The sequence below is a fragment of the Prionailurus viverrinus genome, chromosome E2 (genome assembly GCF_022837055.1).
Source record: "Prionailurus viverrinus isolate Anna chromosome E2, UM_Priviv_1.0, whole genome shotgun sequence".
Classification (NCBI taxonomy): domain Eukaryota; kingdom Metazoa; phylum Chordata; class Mammalia; order Carnivora; family Felidae; genus Prionailurus; species Prionailurus viverrinus.
Genome location: NC_062575.1, coordinates 38,469,481 through 38,491,284, shown reverse-complemented (window position 1 = coordinate 38,491,284; position 21,804 = coordinate 38,469,481). Strand labels below are relative to the sequence as shown.

Here is a 21,804-nt window from a genome sequence, read left to right as displayed (position 1 = left end):
GTGGCTCAGTCATTAAGACTCTGACTTCAGCTCAGGTCATGATCTCGTGGTTCATGTGTTCCAGCCCCACATCGGGCTCTGTGCTGACAGCTCAGAGCCTGGAGCCTGCTTCAGATTCTGTATTTCCCTCTCTGCACCTCCCCTGCTCACGCTGTGTCTCTACCTCTCAAGAATAAATAAACATTAAAAATTAAAAAAAAATTTAATGTCATCAGTTTCTCTTCCCAGGCACACCTTTAACACAAAGGTCATTGAAGCTCTTAGGTCCACTGTGATGTGCTACATTCCAGAGAGCAGGGCACCTCCATGTCTTAGCCTCTCCTTTTCAATTAACTTTCACCAGATCACAAAATACTGCCATTCCTAGAAAATCAAGTATGGCAGCTAGAAGCTAGTAAAGAGGATATACATACCCAGCCTACTGGGCAATGCACAGCTACCATTTCCCTTCTGTGCCTCTGGATTTAGGAGCTAGGCAAGGGCAACATTCTTAACTTTTTTTTTTTTTTTAAGAAAGTCTGCTTTAGCTTATTGCAGTTGGTTAAACCAATAAGCCTACATTTTACTTGATCTTTTTCTAACCAGCTGAGCTTGTAAAGCCATATGTGAGTCAAGCTAAAAGTGTCACCAGTCACATGTTCTTGAATCACATCTCATTGAACCAATACAATTTTCTCCATTGACTTAATTCCCAGGCAACGATTTCTGTTTTAAAGAATGATGCCTTGATTCAATCACACAGTGAGACTGCGACAACGCTCCAGAGTGACAAATGGTTATGTAATGGGCCAGATGGTTGAAGGGGTAACCTAGCCAAAAACTGGCCCTTTGCATGCATGCAGAAATACCATGAGGGACCACACTTCTTCACGTGTAAAGACACAGTCTGATTTTTATCCTTGCCATCATAGAACCTGTAAATATTATCCCTGCGGGATACCTTGAAGACAACTAGTTTAGCATCTGTATTTCCCTTATTTTCATCACAAGAGACTTGACTTGCTTGAGGTCACACAGTCAGTAGGTGTTACCAGGCTAGACTGCTGGTCTCCTAATTCTCATTCCACTCTCTTTCCCTTGCATTGCACTGCCTTTAATTGCCAACAAAGATTTCCCAGTTGAACCCAGGGTTATGAAATCATAATGAACTTTGGCAGAATGAGTAAATTGTGACAACCAGAAATAATTGTGCACTCATATGCAGTAGGTACTCTGTGCCAGATGTGTTTTGTCTCACTGTGCCACTCTGCTGCTAAGCCAGAGCATATGAAATTTGACCCTCTGTGTCTGAATGGTTCCTTGATTCAGAAGGACAGATGAGAAGGAAACATAGAGTAAAGGGTTAGTGCAAGAAGTCTGATTAGGATGGGATGCCAAGAAATAGTAATCGAGAAACTGGCTGGCAAGTGTGGGTAGGAAGATGGTCTGAGCCTGTGGTTCATGAGGTGCCTCCACCACAGTTGCAGGTCAAGCTATTATTAATCACCTCCCAAAGTTGGGCTTAAATATATCTATAAACAAGTGTCATATGAACAACTATGTACAGAAAGCTGACTTAATATGCAAATGTCTAACTTATCCAAGTATTCAAGTATGTTTTTCATCACTTGGTTAAAACCTCATCCAATCCTGGCACTTTTCTTCATTATGACAACTGTGAGATGTAATTCATCACACACACACACAAAAGGGCATACACCATAGTGCTTACCTCCTACCCACCAACCCTCCCACTTCCATCTGCTGTGTCAGGTAGGTGGGTATGGGAGAAACCTACATATTTCTTTACCATACAGTGAGAATTTCTCATTAACCTGAAAAATCATCTTTGATGGGTTTCATTCTTTCATCACCATAACTTAATGTGAATGAGAATAGGTAAATTACCCAAACTGGTTAATTCCATCATTGTGGTAAGCACTGCTAAAACATCTGAGAGTCAGGAGAGAGGCTAAGGAAGCCCCAGAAATGTGTGGGAAAGCCAAAGGGCAGCCATCTGAGACTTGTTGAGTCTTAAGTCACGGAATAGAGAAAGTAGGCAAGGGCAGGAGCCCAATATTCTCCCTGATGTTCCTCACCAACCTCAGTTCTACCCACTCTTCAAGGTTCAGCTAATGCCCCTCCTTCCAGGGAGGTTTCTGTAACTAGTCCACTGGATGGTCTCTTTTTGGAATCTCTATGCATTTAGAGTTTGACACTAAATTAAATCAAATCCAGCAACCATTTATTATTTTACGAGCACTAATGATGTGGTGTCTTCAGAGTAGTTCATTCCAGATAGGGAGGGGGATTGAAGGACACAAAGACAAATGCATCTGACAGCTGTAATTGTTGATAATATCCTCAGAGGTGGGATGGACTTCACAAAGGGTTCACCTTCCAGAGTATGCGACACTGAATGGAGATCCCTCTTTTGGCTTCTCCATATGGTCAGGTTCTAAAGTTAACACGAAAAGAAAAAAAAACAAGGATTTTCAAGATTATTCTTGAAACTCCCTTAGAAAGATGCTATTCAGGAGACCAAGGTACTCTTACAGTGAGCCCATCCAGCCAACATTCCTCCCACCACTGGGACAGATCTGCTTCCTCAGTTGGCTTATGTTTTAGGAAACGTTTTATGGAAAATTGGTGTTGTTAAATACTGGAGTCACAATCAGTGATGTGAAATACTCATATCTAGAGGCACATGAGACCAACCTGAGCTGGGAAATAGTAGGTCTATGGCTCTTGTTCTTTCCTCACCTGGGCAAATGCTCATTGGAGGTATAGGCACAATTGTCAGTACTATTCAAAATGATTTTCTCTCTCATTTTCTTGCTCTCACACTCTCTCAATTAAATTTTGTCACCTAAACTTTTTGTGCTTGACTTCTTTGTCCAGCCCCATATGTGGTCCTCCTGTGCATGTCTGTCCCTCCCCTCAGTCATATTTATACAGAACCTCCTGTGTCTCCAGAATGTTTCTTGGCTGACTGCAAATACTTTGGAAGTGAAGGGAAGGAGTCTTCTCCTAGTCTGTATCCCACTCAGTGTGCACACAGTCCAAGACACAGAGAAAGGGTCCAACACCTACTTATTAGTGAGAGCCTCCTGGTTCAGGAGCTCTTTGAGGTCTTTTCCCAATTTTTAGACAGTAAAGCATCCAAGGCTTTTTCTAGAGATTTGTGCTTCATTCACAGCTCAGCTCTGGAGCCTCCTCCTAAGAGTCCTGCCTCTGGAAATAAACATTTGTGCTCTGTCCTTCTGTGTGGGAGGCCGACTGATGCCATCCCCTTCTTGTAACATAAGCCCCTACTAGTGCAGTGTTTCTGAGCACTCAGGACTCACCTGGCCAGGCTGCTCTCCTTCTCAGGCAGATTTCTTGAAGAAATAACCTAGGGAATGAAGCAGGGCATAGAGAGTCATCATGCCACCAGGCCCCACTTTTAGGGGAGGTCAAGGGAAAAATAGGATCACAAATACCATATTATTTCACTCATGCATAGAATTTAAGAAACAAAACAACAAAAAAACAAAGAGACAAACAAAAGAATACATTAAAACACAGAGAACAAACTGGTGGTTGCTAGAAGGAAAATGGGTAGGAGGATGGGTGAAGTAGTTAAGGGGATTAAGAGTGCATTTGTCTTGAAGAGCACTGAGAGATATATAGAATTGTTGTATCATTATATTATACACCTGAAACTAACATAACACTGTATGTTAATTGTACTTGAATTAAATAAATGCATAGATAGATAAAAATTAAAAATAAATTAAATAGTGGGATGGAAAGGCTGGAAGAATTTAAGGGAAAATTTTCCAAACAAATTTTCCTAACTTATTTTTATAGGTTTGAATAGCCCATTCTGAGTTAGTCATATTTCAGCTTCCTCCATCCCTCACATTAGAACCAAGCTAAAATTTAAAAAGGAAAGTCCTTGAACCTCTTAGTTTTTCTTTTCTACAAAATGGAAATAATACCAATATCTCGCAAGGTGTTTTTTTCACCTCAAATGTTTATTTTTTTATTTTATTTTATTTTATTTTTTTAATTTTTAAAATGTTTTTATTTATTTTTGAGACAGAGACAGAGCATGAGCAGGGGAGGGGCAGAGAGAGAGGGAGACGCAGAATCCGAAGCAGGCTCCAGGCTCTGAACTGTCAGCACAGAGCCCGACGCGGGGCTTGAACTCACGGACTGTGAGATCATGACCTAAGTTGAAGTTGGACGCTCAACCGACTGAGCTACCCAGGCGCCCCAATGTTTGTTTATTTTTAAGAGAGAGAGAGGGAGAGAAAGTGGGGGAGGGGCAGAGAGAGAGAGAGAGAGACACAGAATCTGAAACAGACTCCAGGCTCTGAGTTGTCAGCACAGAGCCTGATGTGGGGCTAGAATTCATGAATCCATGAGATCATGACCTAAGCTGAAGTCAGATGCCTAATTGACTGAGCCACCAAGGCACCCTTCACATGGTGGTTTTAAGGATTAAACAGAATGTTACATGCATGGCCAACTGTAAAGTTGACAAATGCTATGAGCAAAGTCACCTTCTAGGACAGACACTAAGAAAAGCAAGCAGGAGCCATGCCTTGGGAGGTAGTTGGTACAGTGCCTAAGAAAGCAGACCTGGGAGTCAAACAGAGATGGGATCAATCCCCCCGGGAGGAGCCTGGAACATTTTTTTTCTGTCTGCAGTCATTCTCCTCCTAGTAACTTTTGGTAGGGGCAGGCACTCCCTCTTCTGCTCTCAGTCCATGTATTTAGGTATGGGGGAATATCATAAGCTGTCCTGTGCCCCATTCCTAGATATTTTCAGTTATGTAAATAAATAAATAAATGTCTTTTCTGATTAAGCTAGTTGGTAATGGGCCCAAGTCGCTGGTCATCAGGAATCCTAACACAGCATAGTTTAAAAATTCACGGTATGCAGGGTAGGGCAAAATCACCTAAGGCCTTGCATGTTAAGAGGACAGATTAGCCATACTATGCTAAGCACAGAGAGCTCCATGAACTTGCTCTACCAGGCATTTTCAAATCCTTCTCAGCCTGACTAGTAGGCTCAGATACAGAGATGTCCATGCTGACATGGGCACTCACTTCACCTCATTTCTGTCTTGGTCTCAGTTGAAGGGAACCAATAGAAGTCCAGAAAAAATGTGAACATTTCATGTTCTTGGATGATTCACACTGGGTCTCCATAGTTGAGATGCCTCTGACAAAAGAACCCAATGTTCTGGGGCTCTTGTCTTACCAGGAGAAGAAAGGCTGCTTCTTGTTTCAGTAGTTGCAAAGATTCTGCTGACATGCCAAATGGTTGCATATAAAAATTTGGACAAACATAATCACTTCTGATTGTGAAATGTTCTGCCATGACTGCAAGATGGAGAGACTAGTTCAGAGCTTATTGAGACCCTAAGAGAGCCTATCTCATTACATCTTGAAAACCTGGTCCACTGTAGGCAGAAATGTGTTCCACTTTCAACTCTGGCAATCAGATCTCTCGGACCATTGGTGCTGATCACTAGTTCTGGGTGTCAATATAGTCATCAGCTGTGTTGATTTTTTCTCCCCTACCTCTGCTACATTTCTTTTCCAGCCTGCTACAAACCGAGGGGGGACTTTTATCAAGCCATATTTTATAACCATCTAGGGCATTGGAGGGAAAAGTCAGCACTGTCTTCTCATTGTGCTTTCATAAAATGCTGCCATTTCTTTCTTTCCAGAAGAGTTGCATCCTTCAAGTTAGGAGTCTTAAAGTTCACATAATCATGTTTCAGTGATTTATTTATTTGTTGGAAACATTCCTCTTTAGTCCAGTATGAACATATGGAAGGGAGAAAACAATTTATTCAGAATAGGGAGGTTTCTTCCCAATTACATTTCTTGTCATTATTCCTCTTGTCAGGAAGTCAGGTTTGAAAACTGCAGATAATCAAGAAGCCTGAAAAGAGCCACAGATGCTCACAAATATCCCTCACTCCAAGCTTGCTTTAGAAGCACAACAGCCAGCCTGGTACTCCAGGCTTTGCTTCCATGCCAGAGAAAAATCACCCTCAGCTATTTGTGAATATGAGCTTCTGCCTTAGAAAAACTGATGTCAGCTACAAGTCTATCTTTTTTTTTTAACATCCTCATGACATATTATTTTATTACTTGAAGTTTATAACTTTTGATACTCTTTTTTTAATATACATATTTTATTTGTTTTAAATAAGTTATATACTAGTATAATTCATTAATAATACAGAATATCTTCCAATTATTCTACAGGTCTGGGTTTGAGTGTTTTGTTTTGTTTATATTTGTTTATTTTTTTATTTAATATTTTAAAAATTTTAAATCCAAGTGAGTTAACATTTGGTGTAGTAATAATTTCAGGAATAGAATTTAGTGATTCATCACTTGATACTCTTTCCCCATCTCACCCATGCCCCAACTCCCTTCTCCTCTGGCAACCACGATTCTGTTCTTTCTATGATTTTGTTTTGTTTTGTTTGTTCCTTTGTGTTGCTTTTTAGATTCCATATATAAGTGAAATAATATGCTATTTTCCTTTCTTTTTATGACTCATCTTTTTAGCATAATTTCCTCAGGGTAGATCCATGTTGTCACAAGCAACAAGATTTCATTCATTTTTATGGCTGAGTAGTATTCCATTATATATACATACCACATCTTTTCTATCCATCTATTAATGGATACTTACATTGTTTCTATGTCTTGGGTATTGTGAACAATGCTGCAATGAACACAGAGGTGCATATATCTTTTCAAATCAGTGTTTTTGCCAAAACAATCTACATATTCAATGCAATTCCTATCAAAGTAATACCAGCATTCTTCACAGAACTAGAAAAAATAATCCTAAAATTTGTATGGAACCAGAGAAGACCCCGCATAGCCAAAGCAAGCTTGAAAAAGAAAACCAAAGCAGGAGACATCACAATCCCAGACTTCAAGCTATACTAAAAAGCTGTAATCATCCAGACAGTATGGTACTGGCACAAGAACAGACACTCAGATCAATGGAACAGAATAGAGAACCCAGAAATGGACCCACAAACATATGTCCAACAAAACTTTGACAAAGCAGGAAAGAATATCCAATGGAATAAAGACAGTCTCTTCAGCAAGCGGTGCTGGGAAAACTGGACAGTAACATGCAGAAGAATGAACCTGGACCACTTTCTTACACAGTACACAAAAATAAACTCAAAATGGATGAAAGACCTCAATTTAAGACAGGAAGCCATCAAACACCTCGAGGAGAAAGCTGGCAAAAACCTTTTTGATCTTGGCCGCAGCAACTTCTTACTCAACACATCTCCAGAGGCAAGGGAAACAAAAGCAAAAGATGAACTACTGGGACTTCATCAAAATAAAAAGCTTCTGCACAGCGAAGGAAACAATCAGCAAAAGTAAAAGGCAACCGATGGAATAGGAAAAGATATTTGCAAGTGACATATCAGATAAAGGGTTAGTATCCAAAATCTATAAAGAACGTATCAAATTCATCACTCAAAAAACAAACAAATAATCCAGTGAAGAAATGGGCAAAGACATGAATACACATTTCTCCAAAGAAGACATCCAGATGGCCACCCGACACATGAAAAACTGCTCAACATCACTCATCATCAGGGAAATATAAATCAAAACTACAACGAGATACCACCTTGCACCTGTCAGAATGGCTAACATTAACAACTCAGGCAACAACAGATGTTGGTGAGGATGCAGAGAAAGAGGATCTCTTTCACATTGTTGGTGGCAATACAAGCTGGTGCAGCCACTCTGGAAAACAGTATGCAGGTTCCTCAAAAAACTAAAAATAGAACTACCCTACAGTCCAGCAATTGCACTACTAGGCATTTATCCATGGGATACAGGTGTGTTGTTTCAAAGGGACACATGCACCCCCATGTTTATAGCAGCACTATCAACAATAGCCAAAGTATAGAAAGAGGTCAAATGTCCATCAATGGATAAATGGATAAAGAAGATGTGGTGTATATATGCAATGGAGTATTACTTGGCAATCAAAAAGAATGAAGTCTTGCCATTTGCAACTACGTGGATGGAACTGGAGGGTATTATGCTAAGTGAAATTAGTCAGAGAAAGACAAAAATCATATGACTTCACTCATATGAGGACTTTAAGAGACAAAACAGATGAACATAAGGGAAGGGAAACAAAAAATAAAAACAGGGAAGGGAACAAAACAGAAGAGACTCATAAATATGGAGAGCAAACTGAGGGTTACTGGAGGGGTTGTGGGGGGGGGTGGGCTAAATGGGTAAGGGACACTAAGGAATCTACTCCTGAAATCATTGTTGCACTATATGCTAATTTGGATGTAAATTTAAAAAAAATAAAAAATAAAGAACAAAGCAAAAATGAACTATCAAGATAAAAAGAACCATCAAGATAAAAAGCTTCTGCACTGCAAAGGAAACAATAAAAAAAAAAAAACTAAAAGGCAACAGACAGAATGGGAAAAGATATTTGCAAATGACGTATTGGATAAAGGGCTAGTAGTCTCTAATGATCCTTTTTATTTCTGTAGTATCAGTTGCAAGTTTGTTTTCTTTTTTTCATTTCTGGTTTTATTTACTTGAGCCTTCTCTCTCTTTTTTATTTTTCCTGGTGAGTCTAACCAAAGTCAATTTTGTTTATCTTCTCAGAGAATCAGCTCTTAGCTTCATTGTTCCATGGTCCTTTTAGTCTCTATTCCATCTATTTCTGCTGTAATCTTTGCTATTTCCTTCCTTCTACTAACTTTGGGCTTTTGTTTATTCTTGTCTAGTTCTGTTAGGTTTAATGTAGATTGTTCATTTTGAGAATTTTCTTGTATCTTGAGATTGGTCTGTATTGCTACGAACTTCCTTCTTAGAATCACTCTTGCTTTATCCCATAGATTTTGCTATATCATATTTGTATTTTTATTTGTCTCTATATTTTCTTATTTATTCTTTGATTTTTGATAACCCATTGTTGTTCAGTAGCATGTTGTCTAATCTCCACATATTTGTGATTTTTACAGGTTTCTTCTTGTTACTGACTCCAAGTTCCATACCATTGTAGTCAGAAAAGATACTTGATATTATTTCAATGTTCTTAAATTTACTGGAGCTTGTTTTATGGCCTAACATGGATTGATTCCAGAGAATATTCCATGTGCACTTGAGAAGAGTGTATACTCTGCTCCTTTGGGGTGGAATATTCTATACCTATTCATTAAGTCCATATTATCTAATATGTTAAGGCCAGTGTATCTTTGTTGATTTTCTGTTTGGATGAACTATCCATTGATATAAGTAGAGTGTTAAAGTCCCCTACTGTTATTGTATTGCTATCAATTTCTCCCTTTAAGTCTGTTAATTTTTGCTTTATATATTTTGGTGCTTTATGTTGGGTGCATATGTATTTACAAATATTATATCTTCTTGTTGGGTTGACCCATTTATCATTGTGTACTGTCCTTCTTTGCCTTTTATTACTGTCTTTGTTTTAAAATCTATTCTGTGTGAATATGGCTACACCAGCTTTCTTTTCATTTTCACTTACACAGAATATCTCTTTCCATTTGAAGTGAGTTCCTTTTAGGCAACATGTAGATAAGTCCTTTTTTAAAAAAAAAAATCTATTCAACCACTCTGTCTTTTGATTGGAGAATTTAATCCATTTACATTTAAGGTAATTATTGATAGGTATACTTATTGCCATGTTGTTAATTGTTTTCTGGTTGTTTTTATAGTTCCTCTTCCTTTCTTCCTTTCTAACTCTCTTCCATCGTGCTTTGATGACTTATTTGAGTGTTATGTTTAGAATCCTTTCTCAATTTCTATTATGTATCTATTTTAGGTTTTTACTTTATGGTTACTCCAAGGTTCACATGTAATATCCTATATATAACAGCCTATATTAAGTTTATAAGCAAGTTAAATTGAACTCATTGAAAAATTCTATATTCCCCCTAACACACACTTTTTGACGTCACATTTTACATTCTTTTTTATTTTTTGTTCCCTTAACTATTTATTGTTGTTTTAGTTAGTTTTATTACTTTTGCTTTCAATTTTTCACTACCATTATAAGGAAAAAAGTCACCACCTTTACCATACATTTACGTTTAACAGTGAGATTTATTCTTATTGTATATTGTCTTATTATTTATTAGTGCCATTTCTCTTCAGCTTAAAGACATCACTTTAATATTTCTTGTAATGTAGGTTCAGTGGTGATAAATTTCTTTAGCTTCTGCTTCTCTGGAAAACACTTATCTCTCCTGTAACCTTGCCAAGTCAAGTATTCTTGGTTGGAAATTGTTTTCCTTTCAGCACTTTGAATATACCATGCCACTCTCTTGTAACCTGCAAAATTTCTGCTGAAAATCTGGTGATATTCTTATGGAGTTTCCTTTGTACATAGCAAGTTGTTTTGCTCTTGCTGTTTTTAAGATTCTCTTTTTATCTTTAACATTTAACAATTTATTATATACATTGGATATATTGCTGATTCAGTTCCAGACAACTGGAATAAAACAAATATAGCAATAAAGGCAGTCAAATAAATTTATTGGCTTCCCAGTTTATATGAAAGTTATGGTAACACTATTTGTAATCTAATATGTGTGTAGCAATATTATGTCTAAAAAATTACATACCTTAATTTAAAAATATGTCATTGCTAAAAAATGATAACCATAATCTGAGCTTTCAGTGAGTTATAATCACTGATCAGATTACCAAAACAAATGTAATAATTAAAAAATTGAACTATTGTGACATTTGCCAAAATACAACAAGGTTACACAAAGTGACCAAATTCTGTCGAAAAAAATGATGTTGATAGAATTTTTTCATGCAGGGCTGTCACAGGTCTTCAATTTGTTTAAAAAAAATCAATATGTATGAAGCACAATAAAGTGAAGCACAAATAAAATGAGATAAGCCTATAATGTGTCTTGGTGTAGGAAACTTTTCAGCCATTGTATCTTCAGGTAAATTTTCTTACCCTTTCTTTCTTCTTTTTTTAACGTTTATTTATTATTGAGAGACAGAGACAGAGCATGAACATGGGAGGGGCAAAGAGAGGAGGAGACACAGAATCTGAAGGAGGCTCCAGGCTCTGAGCTGTCAGCACAGAGACCCACGCAGGACTCGAACTCACAAACTGTAAGATCATGCATGACCTGAGCTGAAGTCGGTTGCTTAACTGACTGAGCCACCCAGGCGCCCCTTTCTCTCTTCTCCTACTGAGACTCCTGTAATGTGAATGTTATTTTGCTTGATGTCCTATAGGTCCCTTAAGCAATCTCCATTTTTTCAGTTGTTGACAATTTTAATACAGTGGTTATTATTCATAATATAATTTTATGGAATTGTTGTGTTACATTATTCTTTGATAAGTAGAAATTCAATATACCTTATCTTACTTTCAAGTGTGTATTATAGTGATTCAACAATTCTATACATTGCTCCATGCTTACCATAAAGGTATACTCTTTAATCCCCATCACCTATTTAATCCATTGTCCCCACCCCCACCTCCTCTCTGGTAACATCACTTTGTTCTCTATAGTTAAGAGTCTATTTCTTAGTTTGTCTCTCTTTTTTTTCCCTTCATTTCTTAAGTTCCATGTATGAGTGAAATCATATGGTATTTGTCTTTCTCTAATTTCACATAGCATTATACTTGCTAGCTCCATCCATGTTGTTGCAAATGACACAATTTCATTCTCTTTTATGACCGAACAGTATTCCATTGTATGTATATACCACATTTACTTTATCCATTCATCTAACAATGGACACTTAGCGTGTTTCCATAATTTGGCTATTGTAAATAATGTTGCAATATATTCAGGGGTGCATATATGCTTTTGAATTAGTGTTTTTGATTTTTTGGGGTACATATACAGTAATGCAATTACCAGATCATACGGTAGTTCTATTTTTAATTTTTTGAGGAAACTCCATACTGTTTTCCAAAGTGGCTGCACCACTTTTCATTCCCACAAACAGTGAAAGAAGGTTCTTTCTTCTCCACATCCTTGCCAACATTTGTTTCTTAAATTCTTGATTTTAGCAATTCTGAGGTGTGAGGTGTGAGGTGATATCTCATTGTACCTTTGATTTGCATTTCCCTCAGTTATGTTGAGCATCTTTTCATGTGTCTGTTGGCCATCTGGATGTCTTCTTTGAAGAAATGTCTGTACATGTCTTCTCCCCATTTCTTAATTGGATTATTTATTTTTTGGGTGTTGAGTTGTATCTGTTCTTCATATGTCCTGAATTTAACCCCTTATTGGAAATATATCTAATGTTTCTACAACCAATGTCAGAAAACTTACTGCATGTTCTCTCTTCTAGGATTTTTATGGCTTCAGGTCTTATATTTATGTCATTAATCAAAACAAACCTAAATAAATTTAAGAAGATTGAAGTAATCTTTAATCCAGTTTGAGTTTTTGTGTATGGTGTAAAAAAGGGGTCCACATTCTGTTTTTTTACATGTAACTATCCAGCTTTCACGGCATCATTAGTTGAAGAGACTAACATTTTCCCATTGCATAGTCTTTTCTACTCAATCAAAGATTAATTGACCATATAATTGGGTTTATTTCTAGATTTTCCATTCTGTTATATTGATCTATGTGTCTACTTTGTGTCAGTACTATACTGTTTTGATTACTACAACCTTATACTGTAACTTGAAATCTGGAATTGTGATACTTCCTGCATTGTTTTTCATTTTCAAGATTGTTTTGACTATTTGGGAACTTTGTGGTTCCATACAAAATTTAGGATTATTTGTTTTAGCTCTGTGGAAATTCTATTGGTATTTTGATATATATTGCATTAAACTTGTAGATTGCTTTGAGTACTATAGACATTTTAACAATATTTTTTCTTCCAATCCATGAGCATGGAATGTCCTTCTATGTCTTTGTGTCTTCAATTTCTTTCACCAATGTTTTATAGTTTTCAGAGTACAAGTCTTTCATCTGTTTGGTTAAGTTTATTCCTGGATATTTTATTGTTTTGGTGGAATTACAAATGGGATTACTTTAATTTCTATTTATGTTGCTTCATTATTAGTGTCTACAAATGCAATGGATTTCGGTACATTGATTTCATATCTTATGACTTACTAAATTAATTTATCAGTTCTAGTAGATTTTTGGTAGGTTTTTTAGGGTTTTATATATTGTCATCTGCACATAGTGAAAGTTTTACTTCCCCCTTACCAATTTGGATATCTTTTGTTTTGTTTTCTTGTCTGAATTTGGTGGCTAGGACTTCTACTGTGGTGAATAAAAGTGATGAGAGTGGACATCTGTGTCTTATTCCTGATCTTAAAGGTAAAGTGTTTAGTTGAGTATAAATTTAGTTGTGGGTTTTTCATATATGGCCTTTATTAGGTTGAAGTATGTTCCCTCTACACCTACTTTGTTGAGGGTTTTTTCTTATGAGTGGATATTGTACTATGTTAAATGCTTTTTCTGCAACTATTGAGATGATCATGTGTTATCTTTTCTCTTGTTGATGTGATGTTATGAATTGATTTGTTAATATTGAACTATGCTTGTACCCTGAGAATAAATCCCATTTAATCATGGTGAATGACTTTTTTAATGGATTGTTTGTTTCAGTTTGTTAGTATTTTCTTGAGAATTTTTGCATTTATGTTCATCAGAGATATTGGCCTATAGTCTCTTTTTTTTAATGTTCATTTATTTTTGAGAGAGAGTAAGAAAGTGAGAGCCCAGGGAGGGGCAGAAAGAGAAAGGGAGACAGAGTATTTGAAGCAGGCTCTGTGCTGACAGCAGAGAGCCAGATGTGGTGCTCGAACTCAAAAACTGAAATCATGACCTGAGCTGAAGTTGGAAGTTTAATGTACTGAACCAAACAGGTGCCCCTATATGCTCCTGTTTGTAGTGTCTTGTTATTAGGATAATAGCATGAATTTGGAAATTCCTCTGCTTAGTATTTTTTGGGATAGTATGAGAAGAATAAATATTAACTCTTCTTTAAATATTTCATAGAATTTACTCCTGAAGCTATCTGTTCCTGGATTTTGTTTCCTGGGAGTTTTTTGCTTTTTTTTTTTTTGTTTTTTCCTTTTTTTAAATATGAACTTTATTGTCAAATTGGTTTCCATACAACACCCAGTGCTCATCCCAACAGGTGCCCTCCTCAATACCCGTCACCCACCCTCCCCTCCCTCCCACCCCCCATTAACCCTCAGTTTTTTCACAGTTTTTAAGAGTCTCTTATGGTTTGGTTCCTTCCCTCTCTAACTTTTTTTTTCCTTCCCCTCCCCCTTGGTCTTCTGTTAAGCGTCTCAGGATCCAAATAAGAGTGCAAACATATGGTATCTGTCTTTCTCTGTATGGCTTATTTCACTTAGCATCACACTCTCCAGTTCCATCCTCGTTGCTACAAAAGGCCATATTTCATTCTTTCTCATTGCCAACTAGTATTCCATTGTGTATATAAACCACAATTTCTTTATCCATTCATCAGTTGATGGACATTTAGGCTCTTTCCATAATTTGGCTATTGTTGAAAGTGCTGCTATAAACATTGGGGTACAAGTGCCCCTATGCATCAGCACTCCTGTATCCCTTGGGTAAATTCCTAGCAGTGCAATTGCTGGGTGATAGGGTAGACCTATTTTTAAATATTTGAGGAACCTCCACACTGTTTTCCAGAATGGCTGCACCAGTTTACATTCCCACCAACAGTGCAAGAGGGTTCCCTTTTCTCCATATCCTCGCCAGTATCTATAGTCTCCTTATTGTTCATTTTAGCCACTCTGACTCACGTGAGGTGTGGTTTTGATTTGTATTTCCCTGATGAGGAGAGACGTTAAGCTTCTTTTCATGTGCCTGTTGGTCATCTGGATATCTTCTTTAGAGAAGTGTCTATTCATGTTTTCTGCCCATTTCTTCACTGGATTATTTGTTTTTGGGGTGTGGAATTTGGTAAGTTCGTTATAGATTTTGGATACTAGCCCTTTGTCCAATATGTCATTTGCAAATATCTTTTCCCATTCTGTCGGTTTCCTTTCAATTTCGCTGATTCTTTCCTTTGCAGTGCAGAAGCTTTTTATCTTCACGAGGTCCCAATAGTTCATTGTTGCTTTTAATTCCCTTGCCTTTGGAGATGTGTCCAGTTAGAAATTGCTGTGCCTGAGGTCAGAGAGGTGTTTCCCTGTTTTTTCCTCTGGGGTTTTGATGGTTTCCTGTCTCACATTTAGGTCCTTTATCCATTTTGAGGATATGGATATTTTTGTAAATGGTGTATGAAAGTGGTCTAGTTTCATTCTTCTGCGTGTGCTGTCCAGCTCTCCCAGCACCAATTGTTAAAGACACTGTCTTTCCTGCTTTGTCAAAGATTAGTTGACCATACTTTTGTGGGTCTAATTCTGGAGTCTCTATTCTATTCCAATGGTCCATGTGTCTGTTTTCTGCCAATACCATACTTTCTTGATGATTACAGCTCGGTTGGCGAGGCTAACGTCTTGGATTGTGATGCTTTCCACTTTGGTTTTCTTCTTCAATATTACTTTGGCTATTCAGGGTCTTTTGTTGTTCCATCCAACTTTTAGGATTACTTGTTCTAGCTTTGAGAAGAATGCTGGTGCAATTTTGATTGGGATTGCATTGAATGTGTAGATAGCTTTGGGTAGTATTGACATGTTAACAATATTTATTCTTCCAATCCATGAGCATGGAATGTTTTTCCATTTCTTTATATCTTCTTCAATTTCCTTCATAAGCTTTCTACAGTTTTCAGCATACAGATCTTTTACACCTTTGGTTAGGTTTATTCCTAGGTATTTTATGCTTCTTGGTGCAATTGTGAATGGGATCAGTTTCTTCATTTGTCTTTCTGTTGCTTCATTATTAGTGTATAAGAATGCAACTGATTTCTGTCCATTGATTTTGTATTCTGTGACTGTGCTGAATTCATGTATCAATTCTAGAAGACTTTTGGTGGAGTCTATCAGATTTTCCATGTATAATATCATGTCATCTGCAAAAAGTGAAAGCTTGACTTCATCTTTGACAATTTTGATGCCTTTGATTTTCTTTCATTGTCTGATTGCCAGTGCTAGTACTTCCAACACTACGTTAAACAACAGTGGTGAGGTTGGACATCCCTGTCGTATTCCTGATCACAGGGGGAAAGCTCTCAGTTTTTCCCCATTGAGGATGATGTTAGCTGTGGGCTTTTCATAAATCCTTTTATGGTGTTTAAGTATGTTCCTTCTATCCCGACTTTCTCGAGGGTTTTTATTAAGAAAGTTGCTGAATTTTGTCAAATGCTTTTTCTGCATCGATTGACAGGATCATATGGTTCTTATCTTTTTTTATTAATGTGATGTATCATATTGATTGATTTGCGAATGTTGAACCAGCCCTGCAGCCCAAAAATGAATACTACTTGATCATGGTGAAAAATTATTTTTATATGCTGTTGAATACGATTTGCTACTATTTCGTTGAGAATTTATGCATCCATAGTCATCAGGGAAATTGGTCTATAGTTCTCCTTTTTAGTGGGGTCTCTGTCTGGTTTGGGAATCAAAGTAATGCTGGCTTCATAGAATGAGTCTGGAAGTTTTCCTTCCCTTTTTATTTTTTGGAACAGTTTGAGAAGGAAAGCTATTATCTCTGCTATAAATGTCTGGTAGAAATCTCCAAGAAGCCATCTAGTCCTGGACTCTTATTTGTTGGGAGATTTTTGATAACTGATTCAATTTCTTCACTGGTTATGGTCTGTTCAAGTTTTCTATTTCTTCCTGTTTGAGTTTTGGAAGTGTGTGGGTGCTTAGGAATTTGTCCATTTCTTCCAGGTTGTCCAGTTTGTTGGCATATAATTTTTCATAGTATTCCTTGATAATTGCTTATATTTCTGAGGGATTGGTTGTAATACTTCCATTTTCATTCATGATTTTATCTATCTGTGTCATCTACCTTTTCTTTTTGAGAAGACTCGCTACAGGTTTATCAATTTTATTTTTTCAAAAAACCAACTCTTGGTTTCATTGATCTGCTCTACAATTTTTTAGATTCTATATTGTTTAATTATGCTCTTATCTTTATTATTTCTCTTCTTCTGCTGGGTTTGGGGAGTCTTTGCTGTTCTGCTTCTATTTCCTTTAGGTGTGCTGTTAGATTTTGTATTTGGGATTTTTCTTGTTTCTTAAGATAGGCCTGGATTGCAATGTATTTTCCTCTCAGGACTGCCTTTGCTGCATCCCAAAGCGTTTGGATTGTTGCATTTTCATTTTCATTTGTTTCCGTATATTTTTTAATTTCTTCTCTAATTGCCTGGTTGACCCATTCATTCTTTAGTAGGGTGTTCTTTAACGGCCATGCTTTTGGAGGTTGTCTGGACTTTTTCCTGTGGTTGATTTCAAGTTTCATAGCATTGTGGTCTGAAAGTGTGCATGGTATGATCTCAATTGTTTTATACTTATGAAGGGCTGTTTTGTGACCCAACATGTGATCTATCTTGGGGAATGTTCCATATGAACTCAAGAAGAAAGTATATTCTGTTGCTTTGGGATCCAGAGTTCCAAATATAACTGTCAAGTCCATCTGATCCAATGTATCATTCAGGACCCTTGTTTCTTTATTGATCCTGTGTTTAGATGATCTATCCATTGTTGTAAGTGGGGTACTAAAGTCCCCTGAAATTATCACATTCTTATTAATAAGGCTGCTTGTGTTTGTGATTTATTGTTTTATATAGTTGGGGGCTCCTGTATTCGGCACTTAGACATTTATAATTGTTAGCTCTTCCTGATGGATAGACCCTGTAATTATTATATAATGCCCTTCTTCATCTCTTGTTACAGCCTTTAGTTTAAAGTCTAGTTTGTCTGATATAGGTATGGCTACTCCAGCTTTCTTTTGACTTCCAGTAGCATGATAGAGAGTTCTCCATCCCCTCACTTTCAATCTGAAGGTGTCCTCAGGTTTAAAATGAGTCTCTTGTAGACAGACAGCAAATAGAGGGGTCTTGGTTTTTTTATCCATTCTGATACCCTATGTCTTTTGGTTGGTGCATTTAGTCCATTTACATTCAGTGTTATTATAGAAAGATATTGGTTTGGAGTCATTGTGATGTCTGTAGGTTTCATGCTTGTAGTGGTGTCTCTGGTACTTTATGGCCCTTGCAACATTTCATTCACAGAATCCCCCTTAGGATATCTTGTAGGGCTGGTTTAGTGGTGATGAATTCCTTTACTTTTTGTTTGGGAAGACCTTTATCTCTTCTTCTATTCTGAATGACAGACTTGCTGGATAAAGGCTTCTTGGTTGCATATTTTTTTCTGTTCATCACTTTGAAGATTTCCTGCCATTCCTTTGTGGCCTGCCAAGTTTCAGTAGATAGGTCTGTCACTAGTCTTATGGGTCTCCCTTTATATGTTAGAGCATTTTATCCCTAGCTGCTTTCAGAATTTTCTCTTTATCCTTGTATTTTGCCAGTTTCACTATGATATGTTGTGCAGAAGATCAATTCAAGTTACGTCTGAAGGGAGTTCTCTGTGCCTCTTGGATTTCAATGCCTTTTTCTTTCCCCAGATCAGGGAAGGTCTCAGCTATGATTTGTTCAAGTACACCTTCAGCCCCTTTCTTTCTTCCTCTTCTGGAATTCCTATGATACGGATATTGTTCTGTTTTATTGCATCACTTAGTTCTCTAATTCTCTCCTCATACTCCTGGTTTTTTTTCTTTTTCTTTGTTTCAGCTTCCTCGCTTCCTCTTTTTCCATAATTTTATCTTCTAATTCACCTATTCTCTCTTCTGCCTCTTAATTCTGTGCTGTGGCTACCTCCATTTTATTTTGCACCTCACTTATAGCATTTTTTAGCTCCACACGACTATTTCTTAGTCCCAGATCTCTGTAGCAATAGATTCTCTGCTGTTCTCTATGCCTTTTTCAAGCCCAGCAATTAATTTTATGACTATTCTAAATTCTTGTTCCATTATAATGCTTATATCAGTTGTAATCAATTCGTTAGCTGTCGCTACTTCCTGGAGTTTCTTTTGAGGAGAATTCTTCTGTTTTGTCATTTTGGGCAGTACTTGTGGTAGCTCCAAACTGTTGGTCACTTCCCCTGTGCTGTTCAGAGAAACTTGTGTTGGTGGGCGGGGCCACAGTCAGACTGGTGTGTACCTTATCTTCCTCTCTCCCAGGCGCAGGACTCACTGTGGAGTGGTGTGGTCCCTGTTTGGGCTACTTGCACACTGCCAGGCTTGTGGTGCTGCTTCGATGGGATCTGGCCAAGGGTGTATTAGCCAGAGTGGGTCTGCAAGATGCACAGGGGTAGGAAGGGCAGACTTAGCTAGGTTTGCCATGGGTTGTCCCCTGTGGGAGGGGCCCTTCAGCACCGGGACGGAGGCAGGCCTTTCAGAGGGATGGATCCAACAGAAGCACAGCATTGGGCATTTGTGTGGTGCAAGCAAGTTTGGTGACGATAACTGGCTCCCTTTGGAATTTCGGCTGGGGTATGGGAGAAAGAAATGGCACTTGCCAGTGTCTTTGTTTCCCATTGAGCTGAGCTCTGTCTTCTAGGGCTCAACAACTGTCCCTCCCGGTGTCCTCTCGCCCTCCCTGCTCTCTGAGAGCAGAGCATTGATTTTTAACATTCCAGATGTTAAGTCCTGCTGGCTTTGAGAACTCAGGAGTCCAGCCCCTGTGCTTTTGTAAGCCAGATTTCGGGGGTTCTGCCTTGCCAGGGGGGCTTCCCCTCCACAATTCCGGCTCCCTCCTGCCAGTCTGTGTAGCATGCACTGCCTCTCTGCCCTTCCTACCCTCTTCCATGGGCCTTTTGTCTACGCTTGTCTCTGGAGAGTCTGTTCTGCTAGTCTTCAGGCAGTTTTCTGGGTTATTTAGGCAGATGTGGGTGGAATCTAAGTGATCAGCAGGATGAGGTGAGCCCAGCATCCTCCTATGCCACCATCTTCCATGCTTCCGGAATCTCCTGGGAGTTTTTTGATTACTATTCAATTTCCTTGCTGATCATCTGTCTGTTCACATTTTATATTTATTTCTAGTTCAATTTTGGGAAATTATGTTTCTAGAAATTATCCAATTTTTTTTAGATGTTCAATATTCTGACATGTAAATTACTATAATATTCTCTTATAAGCTTTTGTATTTCTCTGGTGTTGGTTGCTAGTTCTTCTCTTTCACCTCTGATTTTTATTTGAGTCCTCTCCCTTTGTGTTGAATCTGGCTAAAAGTTTATCGATTTTGTTGATCTTTTCAGAGAAGCAACTCCTGGTTTCATTGATCTGTTTTTTTTTAATGATTCTATTGCATTTATTTCTGCTCTAATCTTTCTTATTTCCTTCTTTTTGCTGGGTTTATGTTTTGTTTGTTCTTCTCTTTCCAGCTCCTTTAGGTGTAAGGTTAGGTTGTTTATTTGAGATCTTCCTTTCTTCTTGAGGTAGACCCATATTGCTATAAATTGCCCTCTTATAACAGGTTTTGTTCTGTCCCAATGATCTTGAACCACTATATTTTAATTTTCGTTGGTTTCTATGTATTTTTTTAAATTTCCTCTTTGATTTCTTGGTGATCCCAGTCATTGTTTAATAATATGCTATTTAACCTCTATGATTTTGTGCTCTTTTTAGATTTTTTCTTGTGGTTAACTTCTAGTTTCACAGCACTGTGGTCAGGAAACATACACGGTATGACTCTGATGTTTTTATATTTATTTAGACATGTTTTGTGGCCTAATATAGGATCTATTCTGGAGAATGTTCCCTGAGAACTTGAAAAGAATGTGAATTCTGCTGTTTTAGAATGGAATTTTGAATATATCTGTTATGTACATCAGTTCCAATGTGTCATTCAAAGCCACTGTTTCCTTGCTGATTTTCTGTTTGGATGCTTGATGCCCCCATGTTGAATGAATAAATATTTACATTTGCCATATCTTCTTGTTGGATTCCCCCCTTCATCATCATATAGTGTCCTTCTATGTCTCTTGTCTTTGTTTTAAAATCTATTTTGTCCAATATAAGTATTGCTACTCTGGCTTTCTTTTTACATCCATTTGCATGATAAATTCTTCTACATTCCTTCAATTTCAATCTGCATGTGCCTTTAGGTATGAAATGAGTCTCTGGCAAGTGGCATATAAATGTCTCATTTTTTCTATCCATTATGATTTCCTTTGTCTTTTGTTAGAGCATTTACTCCATTTATATTCAAAGTAGTTATTGATAGGTATGTATATTGCCATTTTATTACTTGTTTTATGGTTGTGTGTGTAGTTTTTCTCTACTTCTTTCTTTTCTTGCTCTCTTTTCTTATAATTAGTTGACTTCCTTCAATGATATACTTGGAATTATTTCTCTTTATTTTTTTGCATATTTATTATTGGTTTTTGATTTGTGGTTACCATTTGGTTTATATATAACACCTTCTTCATAAAGCAGTCTATATTAAATTGATGGTCGTTTAAGTTTGAACCCATTCTTTACCCCTCTATTCCCCACATTTTAGGTATAGTGTGTCATATTTTACCTGGTCTTATTTTATGAATTTCTTGACTTATTTTTTACAGAAATACTTATTTTTACTACTTTTGTTGTTCGTTTTGCTTAAAGGGCAGAAGACAAGTGCTTCATTATGAGAACAGTTCAAGAAAATTTCAGTGTACACCAGTGAAAGTAAATAAAGATTTGCATGCATTTTCCTAAATGAACACAAGGTTAAAAGGGGCTACACAGGTTTTATTCCAAATGCCATCCTTGTCTGAGGCAAAAATACCCTTCATTT

At 37.4% G+C, this 21,804-nt stretch overlaps 1 long non-coding RNA gene across 1 annotated transcript in view; it reads right to left on the bottom strand.

Moving 5' to 3' along the window:
- Positions 1 to 2,262: 2,262 nt before the first annotated feature.
- Positions 2,263 to 21,804, bottom strand: part of LOC125152369 (uncharacterized) — a 49,227-nt gene continuing 29,685 nt past the window's right edge. Inside the window, exons 2-3 of the long non-coding RNA XR_007147163.1 lie at positions 3,327 to 3,373; positions 2,263 to 2,437 (exon numbers count right to left, since the gene is read on the bottom strand). This is a non-coding gene — a long non-coding RNA (uncharacterized LOC125152369). The remainder of the gene's footprint in view (positions 2,438 to 3,326; positions 3,374 to 21,804) is intronic.